Genomic DNA, 23,425 nt, shown 5'->3' on the forward strand with positions numbered 1-23,425 from the left:
CTAGATAGCTCGACAATATCTAAAATAGTCCATATATATATACACACACACTATAGGATGCTCACTAGCCTATCACATAGTTCAGCCTGGGTAGAAGGTGACATATAAAACACGTTTTCCAGCGGCCAAGTACCTAGACCTACCAGGGAACATCAGTTATATCTAGCTACTCAACCTTTGCGATATACACACCCTAACCGTGATCAGAAGACTCAAGCTCGTATCACGGTACCATAAGTATATATATAAATTCCTTCATAATGCAGAAAGATAGAATAAATATCCATTATGTCATTCAACTATTTTAGTTGACTGGACATGCATCCATATAGGATTTAACTGTTTTAGTTAATCCATTCCGTATGTATGAAGAGGTAGAACTTAGCTTTTTAATCTAATCCATTTCTGTTATGCTACCGTCCCATACCGGTGCATATAATGCATATGATCCAATAATGATGCACACTCAAATGAACATCTAGTAAATCCAGAAACCAACATAATAGAAATCAGATTTTAATAAGATCTTATCATGCATCCAGTATCTGATTATAATCATAAAAACTCCTTTTAAACTGTCAGAGTACTGATAAACAATTTAAATTATCCATTTCCATCCAATTGACAAAACAAAAATTAAAACAGTTCATTAATTAACATCCACAGCATGGTATAATGATTATCAGAATTATAAACTGAGCAACATTATATTAGAATCCCCACCAATTCTTCCATACTAGTTCATTTACATTGCTCAAATGAAGACTAGCATTTAAAACCTTCTCAATCCTTGACGGCATGTATATTAATATCTAAATTTCATGCCGTTCCTTTCCAGATCACATACCCACATTCCTGGGTCTTAATTATGCATTATATATCTTTGATATAACATCCCTAAAATATCTTTCATTTCAGTCCATTCAATTGGCTAAACAAACTAGAAATTTAAGCCTTCCTCCTTCCTGGACAGCATGCACATTAATCTTTAAAAATTCATGATGTCCATTAATATTAACACACTAGCATATACTAACTAATTTAAGGTTTTAATAGGTTAATTTTAAACATTTAAAACCCCACATCACTTTCCATAAATTTCATTTAAGCCCCTATAATAAAAAAAATCACCAAAACGCACTTACTGTGCATTTACAAAAGAGGAGCCGGCTCCACAAAAGTGTGGAGCCTGCTCTACCCTCTTGGAGCCACCTCCACAAGAGTGTGGAGCCTGCTCCACTTCAATGGAGCCGGCTCCATTGAAGGGTGGAGCCTCCACCACTTTCTCTGCCTCCGTTTTTCCTTCTCCGTTTCCTCTGTTTGCCTTCTCTGCTTCTGGCAAAGCTTCAATCCTCTGTCCCACTTTTGTTAAAGATTTTGAAGGTTCAATTTAATTCCTAACAATCCTAGAAACTTCTCCAGTTCCAGTGTGAATTAATTGACAAAAAAACATTAACCATAATCGAAACAGTTTATGCTTCCTCTGTTTGCCTTCTCCGCTTCCGGCAAAGTTCAACCCTCTGCTCCATAATTTTTTTAAAGTTCTTAGTGTTTAATTAAGTCCCAACCATCCTAAAGACTCCTCAAATATCAACAAGCATTGCTTGGCAAAAATTTAAAACCGAACAAAACAATTTATGCAAGGAACACCTCAGTTCACCTAAACATACGAACAGTTTTAAGTTTGTTACCATGCATCAAAATTCCGTTTTAAAGTTTATTAACTTCCTGGAGACTATATAGAATGCACAGAACACAAGTTTTTAGGAAGGAGATAGAATGAAACTTGCCTTTAGGTTTCGGTTTGAAACCTTTTAACATTCGTCTCCAAGTTCCGGTAACCCCTAAGACCATTCCTTCCTCCTCTGTTCACTACTCTCTACCTCTATTACTTCTTAGCTCAACCCACAAGCAACTCCCTTAATTAATCTCTCAAGACCCTTTCTGTTTATCTCTCAAAACTATTCTAGAGCCTCTGTTTTTCCCCTCTCCAGACTATTGCGTGAGTAGGGTTTTCAACCCTAGCAGACTATCAGAATATATATATATAGGCATCCCAATCTTAAGTTTGATTATAACCGTATATCTATAGGCTTTAATTAAACCCTAATATAAGTCGGCAACCTAATCATACAAAACAATAAAACCCTACGACACAAATAAATTATAAAAGCTACCAAATATAATCTACCAAAGACACGTCAATTAAAACATCATTAATCAAATATTTAAATTAACCAACAATTAAATTAAAACAATTTTAATTAACCAATTAAATTAAAATAAATACACCCTTAATCACTTAAGCAAATAATAAAACCAATTCACCATTAATCAATTAAGAAATCAAAACACATAAGTCACATAATTAAATAAAAATGCAATAAAAATCAAAATTTAATTCCCATTTTATCCTTTTGAAAACTAGGGGTATTACATGTCATGTGTCCCATGACTTCACATGTAACTACTTGTAACCGCTTGCTTCCTAGGCTGCCATGTGTCCCATGACTTTGCATGTAACCGCTTGTAACCGATCACTTCCTAGACTGTCATGTGTCCCATGACTTTATATGTAACCGTTTGTAACCGCTCACTTCCTTGGCTGGCATGTGTCTCAAGACCATGTGTCTCAAGACTTTCCATTAGAACGTCGTAATACCTTTCCATTAGAATTAACCAGCTTCCTAGGCTGCCATGTGTCCCATGACTTTGAATGTAACCGCTTGCTTCCTTGGTTGCCATGTATCCCAAGACTTTTCACTGGAACATCGTAGTATCTTTCCATTGGAATTGACCAGAGCGATCTTCCACTAGAAAGTAGAAAAATAGGGTGTAAAAAGTTGTCACTTTAAAATCCATTTTAAAAAAAAAAAAAAAATCAACAACAAAAGGACGACATTAATCATCATTGAATAACACTTTAGTTACCTTTGAAGTTGTAGAAACGATCTAACAGCTGCCGTACATCAGAGGACAAAAAGTGCCCACCAAAGCTGTAATGAGAAGTTAACAATAACAAGTATAACAATTGCACTAATGCATGTGCTTCTGTACATGTTGTAGACACTAAAATTTTAATGGACTTTTGTTTTGACAAATTGACCCATTAAATATGGGGCAATGTTTAATTAAGTTATTAAATTGGCCTAAGCTTGGTCCACTTAAATTATTTAATTATCCCAGCCCAGATGATTAAATGAAAAGATAATTATTCCTAATAAAATATATTTGAAATAATTATTTTTAAGGATAATTATCATTATATAACCAGCTCGGCCTAGTTATAATTTTTTCCTTATCAGGAGAGGACACGTGTCATCATCCTATTAATCCAAAAAGCTAATAAATAGAGGCCTAGAGGAAGGAGGAAGGGGTACACAAATTCAGAGTCCAAAAATCTAGGGACAAAATTCAGAAATCCAGAAGGTCCAAAAATTCAGAGACTCAGAAATCCAGAGGGTCAGAAATTCAGAGACATCAAATTCAGAATTCAAAAATCCAGAATTCCAGAGAGAAATCTCATCCCCAACATCTAAATCCAAAAGTGAAGAACACCAAACACATCAAATTGTGTCGTTCTTCATCAAATTCCACGGTGATCAACAACAAGTACATCCAAAGATGTGTCGTTCTTCATCCAAATTCCATGGTGATTCAAGATTAAGCTCGTGCAGCCCTTGGATCCAACCAACTAAAAAGGAGATCGAATCAGAGGACCTTATTCTTTAGAATATTATTACAAAGGATTGAACTTCATCTTTATAAATTAATAAAATATTATATTTGCTCCCTATTTTGTTCTGATTTGCAGACTACAAAATTTGTGTGTAAAAATTTCTAGCACGCCCGGTGTGACATCCTCTGCCTCTCATCTCTTTCTCCTGCATCAAATCCTCAACAAATTCTTCGTCAGATTCTATGACTTCCAATAAGATTCAGACGAAGAGCAAGAATACCACCAAAGACATCGCGGTCATGACAAACAACATTAATACCATCACAAGAGGTGGCAAGAAGGTTACAACTTCGTCAAGTGGTACAAACACCTCTACAAGTTCAATGATGTGGAGCATGGCCAAATCATCCATTCCTACCAAAAGATAGCACGATGCGATGAGAGTTAATTCTGCCAAATCTGTCAAAGTAACAACTCAAACTCATACCGCCTTCACCTCGCTGGGTGAAAGGAGGAAGGTTTCTACAACCTCAAAAGTTACTTCAGTCACAAGTTCAAGTTCTACCTCGCTGGGGGCAAGGAGGAAGGTTCTTATAACCTCAAAGGTTGTTCCAGTCACAAGTTCAAGTTCAAGGTTGGTCCACCCAAAGGCCACCGATTTTTTCTATCTCCATCACTATGTTAGTCATGATGACGAGTACTACCTCGTACGAAGAGCAATTGACGACTATGGCCCGTGCAATTGAAAGATTACAACACTCTCTCAACGAGCAAGATTTGAAAATTGCCTCGCTGACAGAAAAGTTAAAATTGCATGATGACAAGGCTAAGTCAAGCAAAGGCTAAATTTCTCATTCTAATTCCATGCCAGAGAACACTCCAATTGATGATCAAAACGACATGTCCGCCAATCCAACAATTGATGCTGCCTCCGTCACCTCACTTTCTGTCCAACAACTTCAAGACATGATGGTGAATTGCATGAGAGAACAATACACTGGCGTTCCTCAAAGTGATTGCATGTACTCAAAGCTTTACACAGAAAGAATTGACACCTTAAAAATGCCGGTTGGGTATCAACCTCTGAAGCTTCAACAATTTGACGGAAAAGGCAATTCCAAGCAACATGTCGCACATTTTGTAGAAACTTTCGGCAATGTTGCTACAAACGGAGATCTCCTTATCAAGCAATTCGTTCATTCCCTTAAAGGGAATGCATTTGATTGGTATAAAAACCTCAAAGCTAGAGATATTGACAGTTGGGGGCAGATGGAATGAGAATTTCTCAACCGTTTCTACAGCACTCGTCATACTGTAAAGCTTACAAACACAAAACAGATGAAGGGTGAACCAGTGATTAACTACATCAACCATTGGCTAGCTCTAAGTCTTGACTGCAAGGATCGTTTGTTTGAAATTTCTGCAGTTAAAACATGTATGCAAGGTATACGTTGGGCGCTTCTTTACATCCTACAAGGGATTAAGCCTTACACATTTGAAGAGCTTGTTTCTCGAGCCTATGACATGGAGCTTAGCATGGCAAATCATGGTGCTAGGAAAGATGTTCCAGATATACTTGACAACCTTTAAAAAGATGAGGGATGTGAGTCCAAAGAAGAAGACAATATACTTCCTAACTTGGATGACGAAGTAGCATTATCTTTCATTATAAGCATCAACTCGAGAGACTTACATCAAGAAATGCACCATGCTACAACAATGACTTCAACCAAAAGTGCAAAATCGCAGGGGGCATTAAGTCAAGGAAACCAAGAAGAAAATCTCAAAGTGACAACGAGATAGTTTGTGCCCTCCAGTATAAGCTTAGATTATCGTCTGATTCTAGCAAAAAAAAAAAAAAAAAAAAAAAAAAATCTCCTTAACACGAGTATAAACTGTCTACCTAAAAAAAATATCAACAACTCCTTGATACGAGTTTAAACTGTTTCCCAAAAAAAAAAAATGACACTCCTTGACATGAGCTTAAACTGTCTACCTGGAAAAAAAAATCAAGAACTCCTTGATACGAGTTTAAATTATTTTCCAAAATAAAAAAATAAAAATAAAAAATAAAAAATGACACTCTTTAACACTAGTTTAAACTGTCTACTTAAAGAACAAAAAAAAAAAAAAATCAAGCACTCCTTGACACTAGCGTAAACTGTCTACCTGGAAAAAAAATCAAGAACTCTTTGATACAAGTATAAACTGTTTGAAAAAAAAAAAAACTCTTTGACACGAGTATAAACTTTTTTAGAAAAACTCATGTCTCTATTGAACTACGTGACTTGATCCCTCTTTTGAGGATATGTAGGTAGTTTAGAATTTTATTCTAAGTTCAGTACGACGCTAAAAAAAAAAAAAAAAAAAAAACAATCCTCAGAGTATGCAAAATGGCAAAGTGTGCTCGTCACGAGATATCAAAAGGACTAGTTGCAATTAATCAACTTGGCTTACTATCAAGATATTGTTGTCGCTCGTCACATATTTTTAACTTGGCTCGCTCTCAAGATGTTGTCACTCATCATGCGATATCAAAAGTGCTCGTCGCACCTGTCAACTTGGCATGCCACTAAAGTGTAGTTGCAAAGAAAATTTTGGTGTATCGCCAAATTGTAGCTACAAGGAAGAAATTTGTCCCACCGCCAAAATGTAGCTGCAAAGAAGAATTTTGGTCCGTCGCCGTAATTGTAGCTACAAAGGAAATTTTGATCCGACAAAGTGTAGTTGTGAAGAAATAAATTGGTTCGACGCCAGACTGTAGGTGCTGAGAAAAATTCTGCTCACCGCCGAGGTATTGCTGGAAAAGATTTTCGTTGAGTTATCATTGAAGAAAAATATTTTGCTCGTCATTGAGGTGTGGCTGGAAGAAATAAATAAAATTGACTTGCCGCCAAGGCGTCGCTGAAGAATCCGGGTCATCGCCAAAGTATTGCAGCAACAAAATTTTGACTCACCGTCGAGGTGTTACTGAAAAACAAAAATTTGCTTGCCACCGAGATGTTGCTGAAAGAGAAATTTGGTTTCTATTGAGGTATTGCGTGAAGGAAAATTCACGGCGTCGCCAAGATATTGCTGAAGTAAAAACAAATCACCACACGGAGGCATAGGCATGCAAGCTTTGTCTGTCACATCCTTACAACTTCTCATCGTGGTGCTTGTGGCCCTAGTATTGTGGATCGATTACCACTGTGTGCTTCCTTTTGATAGTTGTGTTGACAAATTGCAGTTTATCAGCTTCAACATCACTTTCCCATCTAAAAATGGTTCCATTTAGATCTTTCTATCAGAAGGTGGATCAAGTTGCAACCAAGATCATGTGCAAAAGAAAGCTGTAAAAAAATAAAAATAAAAATAAAAAAAATCCTCTTGAATGTGTTTCATTGCAGATGAATGCGGATAGGTATATTTATTGCCTCGTGTGAATATGAAGGAGGATATGGTACAACCACTTTGTGTTGATTGAATTGTCATAAAAGACATTGCAAGTTCTTGCAAAACGGTTGATATGTTTGAAGCTTAAGAAATTAAATTCAAATATAGTTTGTTGTCTCATGAGAGCAGCAGCAAACTGGAACCCACTCTATGACAGCACGATTGAAGACCTGTGTATCGTGGTTGTCCTCGCTGAAAAGAAAGCTTCTAGTGGAAGAGATGGATTCAGTTAAATTACTGATCAAGGTTGACCACCACAAATAAGGAAAAAGGCTAGCTTGGAGGCAAAGTTTATTGGAGTCGGCGTTGATTGCATAGAACAACTTCTATGTCGTTCTTGGATTCATAACAGGAGAGCTAATTCTTAGGAAGTCCTGCATTAAAAAAAAAAAAAAAAAAAAAAAAAAAAAAAAAAACTGATAAAATTCATGTTGGGGCAGTGCGTAAATCAGTGGTAGCACTGAAGAACTCCATCAACGAAGACCGACAAAACCCATAATTGACACCATGAACCCTGACAAGCTTCAGTTCAGAATAGGGATTAACCACCATTAACAGACCCAAAAGTTCCAGCGGGCTCCGTTTAGGCAAACCTCAGTTTTGGTGAGAAAAAAAATTTGGCGAGAAGCTCTGGCGAGTTTTAGAGATAAAACAAGTTCGACGAAGTTTCAATCTGTTCGACCCAACTGTAGATCGGAGAAAAAAAATTCCAGCGTGAAAAAAAAAAAAAAAAAAAAAAAAGGTAGAAAAAAAAAGGAGGAAGAAAAAAAGGAAAAAAATCCGTGAAAAAAATAGAGGGAAAAAAAAAAAAAAAAAAAAAAAAAGAGTGAAAAAAAAAAAAAAAAAAAGCGTGGAAAAAAAAGAGAAAAAAAAAATATAAGAAAAGAAGAAGAAGCATGGAAAAAAAAAAAAAAAAAAAAAAAAAAAGGAGAGAAAAAAAGGAAGAAAAAAAGAAAAGAAAAGAAGCATGAAAAAAAAAGGAAAGAAAAAAGGACATACTGATTATTTGCTCGGGGCAAGCGAAGTTCTTCAGAGGCTGCAATCTAACAAGTATTCTAAGACTTTGGAATTGATGTCTAACCCTATAGTATGGATAGGTATTTATAGACAATAAAATATCTTCTATTTGTACTGGGATTTGTATAATTCAGTTCAAATGGGAAAGTAAAATTCTAATTTTAAGTTAGATAGAAAAGAGAAAGAGGAAATCTTATAATCCAAAGTTGGATAGGAAAACCTTTTACAATTCAAAGACCAAGTTGGATACTTTAAATCCCACTTGAAAAAGGAGACAAGTTCTGTCAAATATAGGACTCGAAGTGGGGGCAATTTGTAGACACTAAAATTTTAATGGACTTTTGTTTTAACAAATTGACCTATTAAATATGGGGCAATATTTAATTAAGTTATTTAATTAGCCCAAGCTTGGTCAACTTAAATTATTTAATTAGCCCAGCCCAGATGATTAAATGGAAAGATAATTATCATGATATAACCGGCCCGGCCTAGTTATGATTTTTTTTCTTATCAGGAGAGGACATGTGTCATTATCCTATTAATCCAAGAAGCCTATAAATAGAGGCCTGAAGGAAGGAGGAAAGGGTACACAAATTCAGAGTCTAGAAATCCAGGGACAAAATTTAGAAATCCAGAAGGTCCAAAAATTCAGAGACTCGGAAATCCAGAGGGTCCAGAAATTCAGAGACATCAAATTCAGAATTCAGAAATCCAGAATTCTAGAGAAAAATCTCATCCCCAACATCCAAATCCAAAAGTGAAGAACACTAAACACATCAAATCGTGTCATTTTTCATCAAATTTCACGGTGATCAATAATAAGCACATCCAAAGACGTGCCGTTCTTCATCCAAATTCCATGGTGATTCAAGATTAAGCTCATGCAGCCCTTGGATCCAACCAACCAAAAAGGAGATCGAATCAGAGGACCTTATTCTTTAGAATATTATTACAAAGGATTGTACTCCATCTTTATAAATTAATAAAATATTATATTTGCTCCCTATTTTGTTCTTATTTGCAGACTACAAAATTTGTGTGTACACATGTATTTAGATGTTCTTTATCAAGTATTTGAATGATTTTTTTGACTTTATTGATTGGATATGTTAGTTATGTCGCTGAAAAAATCAATAAACCACTAGTATTTTATAATATAACTGGAATTTTTATTTTATTTTATTTTATTTTATTTTTTTGGTGCTGATGCACTTCCTAATGCCTCTACTAGGTGTATCAATGGCATCGCTGACTGAACTTTCTTTCAACTGGCTCGGTTTCGTTTGTGCAATGATTTCAAATATTGCATTCACCTACTGGAGTATCTATTCAAAGAAGCAATGGTAAGTGGTAACATCTTTCAGGAAGTGTAGTTCTTTTCAGTATTTTAAATTCTTTTTGTTTACTCCATTATTTTGGCCCAATGGAAAGGCTACATGTGGCAAGTTCCAATGAGCTTGCCACATTGGATCAATTCCCTTAAAAATTTAAAAGAGGAGGCATGATTTGGAGTTGTTGAAGGTTGATTTGGTTCTACTCACCAATAAGGATGAGATATATGGCGAGTTCCAATGGAACTTACCACGCTGGATCATAACTTTTATGAATTATTATTAAATGTTATGTAATATTACGTAGTAATTAGACAAGTGGTTCAGTATAATTCTATCATGTGGGGTTTTTCTATTTTAAAATGAATGAGGTAAGTCCTATTAGGACTTGCCATCTTTAAAAATCAAGGGTCCACATCTTCCTATATGGAATGAGTTTGGCCACACATGGCGAGTTCTGTGAGACTTACCACGACTTATTAATTCCTTAGGGAATTGTTACTATAGAAGGTGTTGTATTTCCAAAAGAATCCCAAGTACATGGAGATTCATCAAAATTGGTAGCACTGAAGTTGACTAAGTCAGAAGAAGGAGAACGTGGGGCTGGATTCTCTCCTTATTTTGAGGAGGCTTCAACGTTTATTTCATTAAGTCAACTGTGTTTGTAGAAGAAAAAAGAAGTAGATTGGATGAATATATATATATATATATATATATATATATATATATATATATATTCTGGGAAACTAACCACGATGAGGAAGCTCCTAAAATCAAGGAGGTCATGACGCTATGAACTCCAAGCTCAAAAGAAAAGTTTCAAGAAGGGGAAATTACTGAAAAGGAACGTGGTCTGCTAAAGGAGAGGGACGTGGGAAAAAGTTATAATGGCAATATATATATACTAAAATCCCATGATGAAGCAGTCGCTGAAATTGTGGAGTCTATGGCGTCATGAATTTCAAACCTGTAAAGGAAGGTTTGGTTGAGAGAAGTTGCAGAAAATCAAAGAGACATGGTTTGCAGAAAAGAAGGAATGGGGGATGACACATATTTATACACATATATATTTGTATTATATGCAGCCCACGATGAAGAAGTTGCTAGAAAGAAGGAGCCACAATGCCATGAAAGGAAAGATTAAACTAAAAGGAAGTTACCCAGGTTAAGGGTAGCGTGGGTCTGCAAGTAACTTCTTTCTTTATGCATGATATATATGGAGTTGCATGCGGAAAAAAGGAGTCTGCAAATGGAAGGGATTATAAAGATCGTGGGACACCTGGCCAAGCAAGAATACGTCTGTTAAAAGTGGTAGAGCTTCATAAGGGAACTACCACTAACTGAGGGAAGTTACGGAGGATCATGGATAACAAGACTAAAACTAATAAAATCATGTCTGAAACTAAGGAGAGAAGTCGGAAACATGAGGAAGAAGAATAGGGACGTGGGACACCTGTCAATTGACAAAGAGGACAAGTGGGAATTCACTTTAGAACTACCCACGACACAAGTTCATTGAAGACTAAAGAGAACATGGCTGGAGTCTACAACAAAGAAGGGAGAAGATGGGAGGAAGAAGTTACAACTACCAAGAGACCGTGGGACACTTGGCAGTCCAGAATCTGGCCATTTGGAAATCGCTGGAGTTGCCACATCAAGCTGCTGCATACATGGAAAGCTCTATAAATAGAGCACTTAGAGCTAGTTTGCAAACCCTGTTCAACTCACACAACCAACAACACTTCAATTACTTTACATTCATGTTATGCACTTTCAATATGTTTAATTCAAGTCTTGCACTTATTATTCCTACTTTTCAGCACTTTACTTTGAAGTCTTGCACTTTCAATATAGCTTTCCTTTCCACTAGCCATAGTTAAGTCTGAAAGTCCTTTTTCAAGGCAAAAAGAACCTTTGAAGGTGGTAATTCCAGTCCATCATTCAATCGCCTAATCCCTACAATCTTCTACTAGATAGTTGTTCGGATATCCACTTTGGAATGACAACAGTTCTTGGCACGCCCGACGTTCACCCTACTTTTCGCACTTAGAAAGGACCCCGGTTTCTAGGAGACGAACATTATTGGCACTCTAGGCGGGACATTCTAATCAGACTGTTCCATGGCCGGTAGAAAAAGGCAAGGCAAGTTTGTCCAAGACCCTGCCGAACTAGAAGAGATGCAAGTCAGTGAACGTCCAGTGGAAAATTCACGATTCGCACCTGATGAAATGATATGGTGGAAAATTTTGCTCAAACAATGGCAAATGGACCCATCATGGACAATATTTGCATGATGGCAATGCAATAAGATAGGTTTATGCAAGACCAAGCTAGAGTTGCCCAAGACTTAGCCAGAGTTGCGCAAGACCAATCTAAGGTTAGTCAAGACTATGCAAAAGCCGCTCTTGCTAACGAGCGGAAGTTAGAATAAATGGTAGACCGAATCTCTTAAAGGTTTGAGTCTATGTTGGAACGAACCCTTGGAAGCTCAAACCAAGGTTTGGCTCCTCGGCCAAACAATTCTGAAAGGTCTCAACAGTCGGCCTTCCAAGTTAGCAGGCCGACCACATTTGTTGAAGGAAGTTCCTCTCAGCAACATGCAGGGCCGTTCCCTCCAACTCAGCAACAGGTGCAGTCCCTTCCAATGGCATAGACTTACATTCTAGCTGCACCTATGACTGCTCCAGTGGCACAGATGACTGTTCCACAAGCTGCGCCCATGCCAACCATCTAGCAAGTTCAGAATCCTACACCTGTGGCATTTCCCCAGTAAACTTGGCATCATCAGCTTGGCTAACCATGGCCATACCACAGCCCTCAAGCACAACAGAATGCTCCACCTGTGAACATTCAGCCAACCGCACCTGTTCTAGCAAGGCCACCCATGGTCATTCCAACGGCGGTTGGGGGACAACCTTTTCTAAGGGAGCCACTTCTAGCCAAGGAGGAAAGAACCATGGGAAGAACAACTATGCAGACGCCAACCCCTTGCTTATGGCGAGTGAGGGGCATCAGGTGGCCAATCAACCTCAAGGTTGGCTAGACAACAACCCTCCACAACCTATGACGCTTGATAAAGGCCAATTTGAAGAATTCCTTCAAAAGGAATTTGGCCTAATGGTGGCTTATCGGGCGTGGCACAATACAATGCACAATACTTTGAGTTTGGAAATTAATGTCAAGTGGACACCATAATTTAAATTTATAAACCGCTAAAAACACCTATACTATGTAGTATGAGTGAGAAGGGATCGTCCCAAGGGATTGAGGTGTCGTACTAGGTTAAGGAATCAAGATTAGGGTTAGTAGGTCGAATAATCAAAGTAGTGGTTGGTTGGTTGAATTAAACTAGATGCAAATTAAACTAAAGTAAACAATAATGTAATAGAGAGAATAAAAGAGAGAAAGATCTTGGGGTTTAGAGATCACTACTAAGCATAGCTTTTCTACACCTTTAATGAATGATTAATGAGGGAAAGAATATGTATTGCAACAAAGTATGTGTGTGTGGTTGTTCCAACAAGCATGGATGACAAATTAAGCATATATTATCTAAACAACATGGTGGATAGCACAACATATCAAATTAAGCCATTAATCCTTTCTTTAAGCTCACAATCCAAACACATCACAAGGTTAGAGATATATATGACTTGCTTTCATAAGTATGGAACATCAACAACAAGCATGGATTGTCCTCCCATTTAACAATTACACTACAACTAAGCTAATGATATGAAATTAAACTAATTAAACTAAGGGAGAGGTACAATCTATTAAGAAATGAGTATGAATCATCAAATAAACCACAAGACATGCCATTAAGCACTATGTCTTGACAATCTCTAGATCTATAGCATCAATACACATAGACATGCATCAATAACACAAGAAATAGAGACAAACACATGAACATCTATTCTAGCATACATAGACATATGGATAGAATGAAATAATCAATTGGAAGCATTAAACCACATAAATCATTGAATAAACAAGATCTATATATATAAAAGTGTCAAGACATGAATCACAATACAAATCCCCTCAAAAATATATAAATCAAGAAGTAGAAAGCATGCTTAGGGCTAACTCTAGCCCTAAGAGGATGTCTAGCCACTCATGGATGATGTCCTCCAACCCTCAAGGGCAAGCTCTATGGAAGAAATCTGCTCCTTGGTTAATGAAGAGTCTCCAATGGTGTCTCTAGCCTCCTCGTCTCCTTTGCTTCCTCACTAAGTATTATCTTCTCTAAGTAAGTGTATACGTGTAAAAGTGGCTCATATTCCTTATATAGGTAGGTCAAAAATCACCCCAAATGAGCTGGGCTCGTACACCAATAATCCTCTAATGATTGGATATGAGACAACTTTTAATGAGTTGGAATTTGGATTTTTCTCGGGATTTGGGAGGTTCGATCGATCGAACTTGAGGTGAAATCGATCGAAAATGGCTGAAATCTATCGAATTGAAGCTGGATCGATCCTCAATGGCGGCGCCTTTTTGGATAAAAACAAATCTGAGATATTTTGAAGATATTTTTGGGAAAAGGACAAAAGTGGTTGGTAGGGTGGTATAGCTGGATAAGATCTGGCATGTGGATAAGGACAAGAAGGTTCGATCGATCAGAGAATAATGTTGGATCGATCGAACTTTTGGGATCTCTGACAATGACAACATGGCCTGCATCTATCTTAAAGTGCTGAGATCAATGGAAGTTGGATCGATTGAAACTTTCTTGAGATCAATGGAAGTTGGATCGATTGAACTTTTCTTGAGATCAATCGAAGTTGCTAAAATTCCACCCTTTGCTTCCTTTTGCTCTACTTTGCTCCTTTCTTCGATTCATCCTAGAATTGCTTCATTTCTGCTCTTATTTGGCTGAGTTAGCTTATATTGGGGATAAGTACCTGAAAATGGAAATAACACGAAATCAATACAAAATGGTAAAATAAGATAGATAAAGGTTCTAGAATACTTAAGCTTAATGGGTTTAAATACGCATTTTTCAGCGCTCATCACACCCCCAAACTTAAATTTTGCTAGTCCCTTGCAATGAACTAGAAAGTAAAGGAATGAAATGAACAACTATACAACTATGAACTAGAAAGCAATAAATGGATAACGCCACTTTCGTAGGGAGCACGATTGCATTTAGCATATGCAACAAGCCTTTTAAACTCCTAGGTTACCCTTAGTGGACGAGTGAAGTCTCGTGAGGGTTTCTAAAAATGATACCCACAAACATTAAGCTCATTCTTTCAAAAGAGGCACCAATATTCCAAACAAGCATTGGGAGAAAACTACCTTAAGTATGCAATTTTTCAAACATTTCTAAGCAATTTCCCAAAATCTCAACATCAGGCAAGCAAGTATGGTCCTCCACACATCAAGAAAATGATCATGAAAATCAAAACAACTCTAGAATCCTTTTTTAGTGGACCGGCATCAAATATGTTGTTATCTTAGCCAACTAAAGAAATGATCACATCCTTACCCTCAAACTAGCACACAAATATAGTACCGGTCATCAAGACAAAAAGTAGACCTTTTATTAAAGTTTTATTCATCTAGGTACGCTTATTCTTTTCACTCATTTTTTTTATTTTTTAGTAGGATCAAAGATGGAAGCATGGTGCAATGTAGTGATCTATTAAGCTTTCTAGCAATTCATGAGGTCGAGCGTTAGGTCAATGACTCCCAAACCAGACGGCTTTAGGGCATTAGGCATTCAAACACCCCTACGAACTTACAAGCTCAAATCAACTACGCTACAAATCAAAACAACCTCCATCTAATCATTTCCCACTTCTCACCTTTTGGGAGAAGTCCTCACTTTTTATTACTTTTGCAACTTTTTTTTTTTTTTTTTTGTTCAATTATTAACCTAGAGTTTGGGCCCTCCACCTTTCGGCTCGAGAAGTTCAATGCTTGATGAGGCTAGAATCTTGGCTACTTAGTGAAAAGGGGTTGTTATCCACCTTTATCAAGAATGAAAGCTTTTAATGCACTACTAGCTCAATTGGGATATAACCAATTCAATAATCAACAAAGCATGTACCCCACAAATGAATGCTAGTGTGTGCCTGTGCTAGTGTAAAATCCTAAAGTGAATCTCAAAACAATCACAAAATCAGGATGATATAGACCACAAATTCAAGCAAGATATCAATCTTTCAAAAAATTTACTGCTAAATGGCATCCATAAGGCATACAAGGAGTATTAAACTCTCAAGTCATACAATTTCTAAATTCTAAGTAATATAGTCCTCAAAAGATCAAAATCATAGCTAGCATGGACCAATCATATAAAATCTCTCAAATACACAAGACATGCTCAAAATTTTGAATTTAAAAACAAACACTGTAAAACACCATTACCCCCAAACTTAAATGGCACAATGTCCTCAATGCGCAAAGAGAACAAAAGGAAAGAGTATACCAGTGCAATTAAGGCAAAGAATGGTTGAGACAAAAGTATCCAAAGTGGGTGGCATAGCCCCCCCAAACTTGGGATTAACTGTGGTCCAGAAATTTTGGCACTTAGATAAAACTCATTAGATAACAAAAAAGATAATAACAGTGCACAGTGGTCATGCAAGTGTAATTGGTATAGCAACTGAAAAATAGAGAGAGGTATAAGGGTGGTCGTGAAAATTTTGGGCAGTACTCTCTCTCACTGAAGTCACTGGGATGCACCTGATGGAGTCAAACAGATAGCTATAAGAATATGAAAATATGACATCTATACAGAAAACATATATAAAATAATAATAATAATAAAGTACAGTACATCCAGTATCAAAGCTGACAGACACGGCTGTAAATATAACAGTATCAAAAATATGCGGAGATCGCAGATATATAAAATGACAGGAGGAAAGGGATAGAAAGATCAGGAAGAGGAGGTAGGACTGGCAAGTCGTGCTCCACAGGTGTCGCTGGATAGATCTTTGAATGCGGTCATGACATCCGTACGGAGGGAAGCAATATCAGCTCTAATGGGGATAGCATCCTCTCGGAGAGAGACCGTGTCCGTGCGAATAGACACTACAGCATCCTCCAAAGCCTGAAGTTGTTCTCCAAAGCCGGGTGTCTGTGCTGGAGCCTCAGGTACCGCTGGAGCGGGAGAATGATAATCCTGAGCCTGCTCCGCATCGTGAATGGGTGACCCAACTGGAGAGTGCTGCTCTGCGTCCTTGATAGGTTACTCCAAATCGATGTCCATATGTACTGCAGCCGGATCGACTGGTATATCATCCGCTATCGGGTCTGCTACTGCTGCTGCCTGCTCCTCTGCCTCCAAATCCTCATCTGCCTCTACAGCATGGTCCCTCAGGCTCTTGATAAGAGCATTATAGCTCTTATCCCAATCCTTCTTCTTGAAGGAATAGGCCCCAGACTCAGTCTACTCCCGTGGCTGGAAGGGATAGTGCTGGTCTCATAGAATTTGGGTGATGAGATGGCCAAATGGAAGATATTTAGCCCTTTTAGGCTTGGCCTTGCTGATGTGGTCAACATACAACTCCATCATGACGCTCCAGATGAGCGCTGGAATAGATAGCCAATGCCCTGTATAGAATGCATATAGAGCTGTCAAATAGTCACCGCGCCTCTGTGTCTTATGGCCGACCGTGAAGATGTTACGGAACAGGACAGAGTCGAAAAACCATAGGTCATCTAGAAGATAGGTCTAGGTGGCATAGGTCTCACCACCGGCATAGTGACCTGTGAGTAAAACGGCCATGTCTGTATATATGGGCCTGTAGAGAGTGGGATATGTGTCGTGTAGCTCTAGAGGGCAGGCGAGTGGACACTGGCAAGATCTGGACAATGTCTCCACAGTGATGCAGATCGGGTAGCCATCAATGGTGGTCCGCAGCTCTACCAGGTTATTCGGGGCAGGTTGGAGGTTCTGGTAGAACATCCGGACCAACCTCGGGTACACTGGGTATGAGATAGGGGCTATTATGGCTGAGATGCCCCGTCTGAAGATATCATCATATGCTGACCGGGTAAGCACCGATTAGGAAAAGAAGTCTGTGTCGAAGACTAACTCATGCACCACACGAAGGCGTGAGTATCTACGTAATGGCTGGTCTAACTCCTGGGCTGGCTGAGCTGGCTGTGGTGGTGGAAATGGTATGTGCTCAGCCTCAGCATCACCCTGTGAAGAAGATGCTCCGTCTGAAGACTGTAAGAGGCTGTCAACTGGAGACTAAGGTAGAGTGGGCTCCTGGGCATAAGATGGACCCGCCTCATCATCCAAACTCGGCTTGCCCCTGCGGTGATAGTGTTCGTGAGCTACAGTCTTGACCCTAGCCATGGTCTGCAAAATAAAAGGAAAAACTTGCAAAGGAAGTTAGTGCCGATATAAAGAATTAAAGCATAGTTCATAGAATCATGTATTGCAAATAGGATATATAAAATAGATAGGAAACATGAATCTATTTAAGTGACAAGGAATAAGTGACATGATGTGAAACATGCGAGATAATATAAGTATGGAATACATCCAATGTGGAAAACACAGGCATTGGGCATGTATGAGATGGCATGAAACACAAGAGATGGTGTGTGAGATGTGTGAAACAAATCTGTGAAGTTCGATCGATCACAAAAATATGAGATCGATCCAAGTTCGATCGATCAAGAATGAGTGAGAACGATCTGTTACAGATCAATCGAATAAAAAGTTCGATCAATCTAATTATGAAGTAAAACTCGAAAAGTCACAGATCTGTGATGTGGATAGCACGGGGCCTTCATGAACATGGTCATGGGCCCATCAACACAATAAAACAACAATCCTAATCACTTTATGAGGCCCATACTCCCAAAAATCGAAACAAATCTCAAAATATAAACAACCATATATACATATATACAAAGAGCTTCAAACTTCATCAATGGAGATTTTCAGCATCAAATAGCTTAGATCTAGCATTTAAAACATGTATTGAACAAATTGAAGCTTGAAATCACAAGAGGGAGGTTCGGATCTTACCGGAGTGAAGAGAGAAGTGGAGATGCGAAGGGGGGTGAGATTCGAGTCAAGATCCGAGAGGAGAGAGAAAGATTTGACGCCTAGGATGCTCCTCAGAGTCTCGCCAGAGATGGGGAAGAGTTAGGATGCAGTGGCGAAGGGGGAACAAGGGTCTGAGATTGATTCAAGTTAAATCGATCGAATGACCCTGAATCGAAATTTAAAAACATTCCCTTGCCAGTTCGATCGATCGAACTGACATCGATCTCTCCTCTTAAGTGACAAAGTATTTTTGTGATTTTTTTTATATATATAAATATCTTTTTGGAAAATAAAAATAAAATATATATTTTTTGGAATTTTTGGAATTTAAAACAAAGTCAAAATTGAAAATCAAAGAACAAAGAAGATCGATCACAGAATACATTTGATCGATCGAAAATGCAAAGAAATGAAAAAATGTTCGATCGATGAGACAGAGAGGCTTTTGGATACAGGTGGATACAGGTTCAAAATTTTTCTAAGTGTTAAAACTGCAGATCGATCCAAGATGAAGTTGGGTCGATCGAAGAAGTTTAAATCGATCTAGGAATAAGTTCGAACGATGGGACAGAGAGCTGAAATATGCAGGTTTTGTTCGAACCATTGGACAGAGAGTGATTTAGATGCAGGTTTGATGCAGGTGGGAAGTTCGATCCATCGAACTCATTTTAAGATCGATCGAACTTATGCAAAATGCTCAATTTCAACATAAAAGTGCATGCAATCCTAATTACAGTTCCTAGCAATGCATATGAACCCAAAGCCAATATCTAGACTTCACAAGAAATGAAATTAAAGATAGAAATGAGGGAAGAATAGGGTTTTGACACCCTACGAAATATCTTACTAGTCTTTTACGTCTCTAGCAAGACGTTGGGCTCTTTTACGCCGGTCAAACATCTTGTAGTGCATCCCCTCCTCAATAGGGTGATAAGTGCTTTGAACTCCTCCCAACAAATAGTTCTTTAAGGAACTTGTTGGATTGAGCTCAAAAAACGTTTTTGGTCCTTGGTCAAGACAATCTTTGGGCTTCCACGCCCTTTTAAAACAAGATTTTGAAACAACTTTCTTTGGTTTCAAGGTTGAAGATGGACTTTTTGAAACTTTGGTCTCACACAAAAACTCAATTCCTTCACTTTTAAGGTTATGACATTTTTCTACAACATTAATCTCTTTATGCTTGTCAAATGAGTTGGGGGTTGGATTGAAAATATTTAACTTTACCTTCATGTGGCCAAATGAGATCTTCATTATCCCCGTCCTACAATTAATGTTGGCATTCGCGGTTACCAAGAAATGACGACCAAGGATAACGAGAATTTGGCTCTTAGGATTTGGGACCAGTTCCGTGTCAATGACAACGAAATCAACAAGAAAGAAGAATTTATCAATCTTAATTAAGACGTCCTCAATGATACCCCTAGGCTTTTTGATTGATCGGTCGGCAAGTTGTAAAACCACTGACGTCGGTTTCAAGTCTCCTAAGCCTAATTTGACATATACTAAGTATGGAAGAAGATTAACACTTGCTCCTAGGTCAAGAAGAGCCCAATTAATGATATGATCACCAATGATGCATGAAGTGGTAGGTGAACCAAGGTCCGTAAACTTTGGAAGAGTGTTATGCTGCAAAATTGAGCTTACTTGCTCGGTTAATACCACTTTTCTAGGTGCTTGGCTTTTGTTCTTCCTCTTTTGGGTGCACAAGTCTTTCAAGAATTTGGCATAAGCCGAAATTTGCTTGATTGCATCCAAAAGTGGAAGATTGACTTTCAATTGCCTAAACACGTCCATGATTTCATTTACTTTGGCCTTTTGCTTGTCATTTGAAATGGATCATTTTAAGGCATCTGGAAATGGAGCTTTTGGTTCAAAAACCTTTTCGGAAATTTTCTTTGAAGTCTCTTCAACATAAGAAGTTTTCAAATCATTTTGCAAATCTTTCTTTTCAAAATCACTTTTCAACATTCTCATTTATATGGTCATGCACATGCAATGAAGGAGGAATATGATAAGAAACAGGACGGGTGTCAACTTGTGGTTGCACCGGTTCACTCTCTTCATTGGACATACCCACTTGGTTGTCCACAATCTTTCCATTTCTCAAGGTAGTCACCGCATTGACATGCTCTATTGTGTGACCTTCCGATGAGGAATGAGTCTCCACAACACATTGTTAGTTTTGTGGGAGTATTCAAACGCATTTTTCCTTTCTCTCTAGCATTTAAAGTGCTAGCTATTTGCCCTACTTGGGTTTCTAGCTTAGCAATAGATTGAGAGTGAGAATGAAGTAATTATGTGTTTGCCTCTAAAGTGCCCAAAGTGGTCAAAACTTTCTCTTCAAAAGCGAGATTTCTAACATTTCCTCTGGGAATATGATGGTTGATTAGGAAAATAAGAATTAGAAAATTGGTTTCCTTGTGATTGGTAGGATGATCTAAAACCTTGGGAACCTTGGCTTTGTAGTGGAGGTGGAATGTACTTTCCTTGAAAACCACCTTGGGAAGGGTTTGAGCTCTCCCTTTAGCTTTTCTAAGAGAAGTTCGGGTGATTCCTCCAACTAGGATTGTAATGATTGCCATAAGGGTTATTCCCTTGATTAGCAAAAATAGCATTTGCTTGTTCATGATGCTCACTTTGCACATGTCCATGAGGACAATTGGAAGTAGAATGTAAAACACTTGAACAAGTCATACATGTCTCATTAGATGCATGATGAGAATGGTTAGGGAAGGAAGATACTTGATTCGCCGAGTTTTGGTTGATCAAACCTTTGAGATAATGATTTTATTTCGGCGGCAATTTCATTAGAATGGTCGACGTGATGTAAGCCAACACTCTTCCTACCACCAGAATTTCTACCATTCTTCGAAGATAAAGTACGATGCAAAGAATTTTCACTCACACTTTCATAAAGACGCCACACGTCATCCTCATGCCTATCAATGTAAGAGCCACCCATGGAAGTATCAACCATGCCCTTGTAATTATCTGATAAGCTCTCAAAGAAATATTAAACTAATTGACATTTGGGCATGTCATGATGTGGACACTTCCTAAGTAATTCATTAAAGCGTTCCCATGCCTCATGAAATGTTTCCCCATCCCCATGTGAAAATTCCCTAATTGAAGTTCTCATGGCATTGGTCTTAGAAACCGGATAGTACTTTTTCAAGAACTCTTGTTGCATTTCCGCCTAAGAAGTTATTGAAAAAGGCCTAAGATTGTTAAACCAATATTTTGCCTTGTCTTTAAGGGTAAATGGAAAAAGTTTAAGCTTTAAGACCTTTTTCGGCATGTCCGTATATTTTATGGTGGAACATACTTCAAGAAACTCATCCAAATGCTTGTAAGGTTCTTCACTTGGAAGTCCATGATAGTTAGGAAGCATATGTATGGTTTGTGGCTTGATTTCATAGTGGTGTGCTCTAAATGGTGGCAATTGAATGCATATGGGTGTATTATATTTATTAGGCACATAGTGATCTCTTAAAGCAAGGGGAGGATTAGCAATTGGAGGTGTAACATGGGCACCTTGGTTTCCTTGAATGATGGGAGGTGGTGGAGCATAGATTGGCCTTGGCATTCCCAATGGAACTTGGCCTTGTTGTTGTGGTGGATGAACAAATGGCCTTGGCATGCTTAATGGGACTTGCATGTTACCATGATGCACATTAGGGTGGAGGATACCTTGTTGGTCTATGTGACCAAGGTCCTCCACATGGTCCTCATTGTGTCCTTCCATTAATGAAAAGGATTGACTAAAACGACCTCTTCCCCTAGGGTTTGGAACAATTGATTCAAGATAAAAATTTAAAGGGACAAGAGTGGGTCTCAATGATCTATGACCATACATGCACAATGCAACACAACAAGCAATAATGAAAAATACTTCACCTTCACAACAAGTCAATAATCAACAAACTTCCTCCACATACAATGTTCCCATACTCCCATGCTTAAACAATAATATGCAAGAAAAGTAAATTACCTCCACGTGGGCTCATAATTTATCTAAGAATTGAATTATAAGCCTCCACGCAGGCCGACGATTTAACTAGAGATTGAGTAAGAAAAAGATCATAAAGGTCCTTTAGCACTTCAACTCCAAATTTTTAGCTTAGCTTAGCAATTTTTTTTTTATGATTTTAGCCTCTTTCCTTTGCTTGCTAAGCTCCTTTTCTTTGAATACTCCTTTGTACACCTTCTTAGCCCAATGCTCCTAGTCAAACAAGAACAAACACAATAAGTAACAAAAATTGAAAACAAAGTAACGACATGATCAAAAGAGTACTAATTCCTAATTGATTCTACAAATACGACATTGCCAATCAATCAATCCCTGGCAACGGCGCCAAAAACTATGGTGGTTTCTCGAACGTGGCACAATACAATGCACAACACTTTGAGTTTGGAAATAAGTGTCAAGTGGTCACCATAATTTAAATTTATAAACCGCTTAACACCTATACCATGTAGTATTGAGTGAGAAGGGATCGTCCCAAGGGATTGAGGTGTCGTACTAGGTTGATGAATCAAGATTAGGGCTAGTAGGTCAAATAATCAAAGTAGTGGTTGGTTGGTTGAATTAAACTAGATGCAAATTAAACTAAAGTAAACAATAATGCAATAAAGAGAATAAAAGAGAGAGAGATCTTGGGGTTTAGAGATCACCACTAAGCATAGCTTTTCTACACCTTTAATGAATGATTAATGAGGGGAAGAATATGTATTGCAACAAAGTGTGTGTGTGTGGTTGTTCCAACAAGCATGGTTGACAAATTAAGCATATATTGTCTAAACAACATGGTGGATAGCACAATATATCAAATTAAGCTATTAATCCTTTCTTTAAGCTCATAATCCAAACACATCACAAGGTTAGAGATATATGTGACTTGCTTTCATAAGTATGGAACATCAACAATAAGCACG

At 38.0% G+C, this 23,425-nt stretch overlaps 1 pseudogene; it reads left to right on the forward strand.

Moving 5' to 3' along the window:
* The first annotated feature begins 21,525 nt into the window (after positions 1–21,525).
* Positions 21,526–21,624, forward strand: LOC132297766 (small nucleolar RNA R71; annotated as a pseudogene).
* The last annotated feature ends 1,801 nt before the right edge of the window (positions 21,625–23,425 follow it).

This window comes from Cornus florida, unplaced genomic scaffold (assembly GCF_030987335.1).
Source record: "Cornus florida cultivar Cherokee Brave unplaced genomic scaffold, ASM3098733v1 CherokeeBrave_3.0.0_Hap2_Chr02, whole genome shotgun sequence".
NCBI lineage: Eukaryota > Viridiplantae > Streptophyta > Magnoliopsida > Cornales > Cornaceae > Cornus > Cornus florida.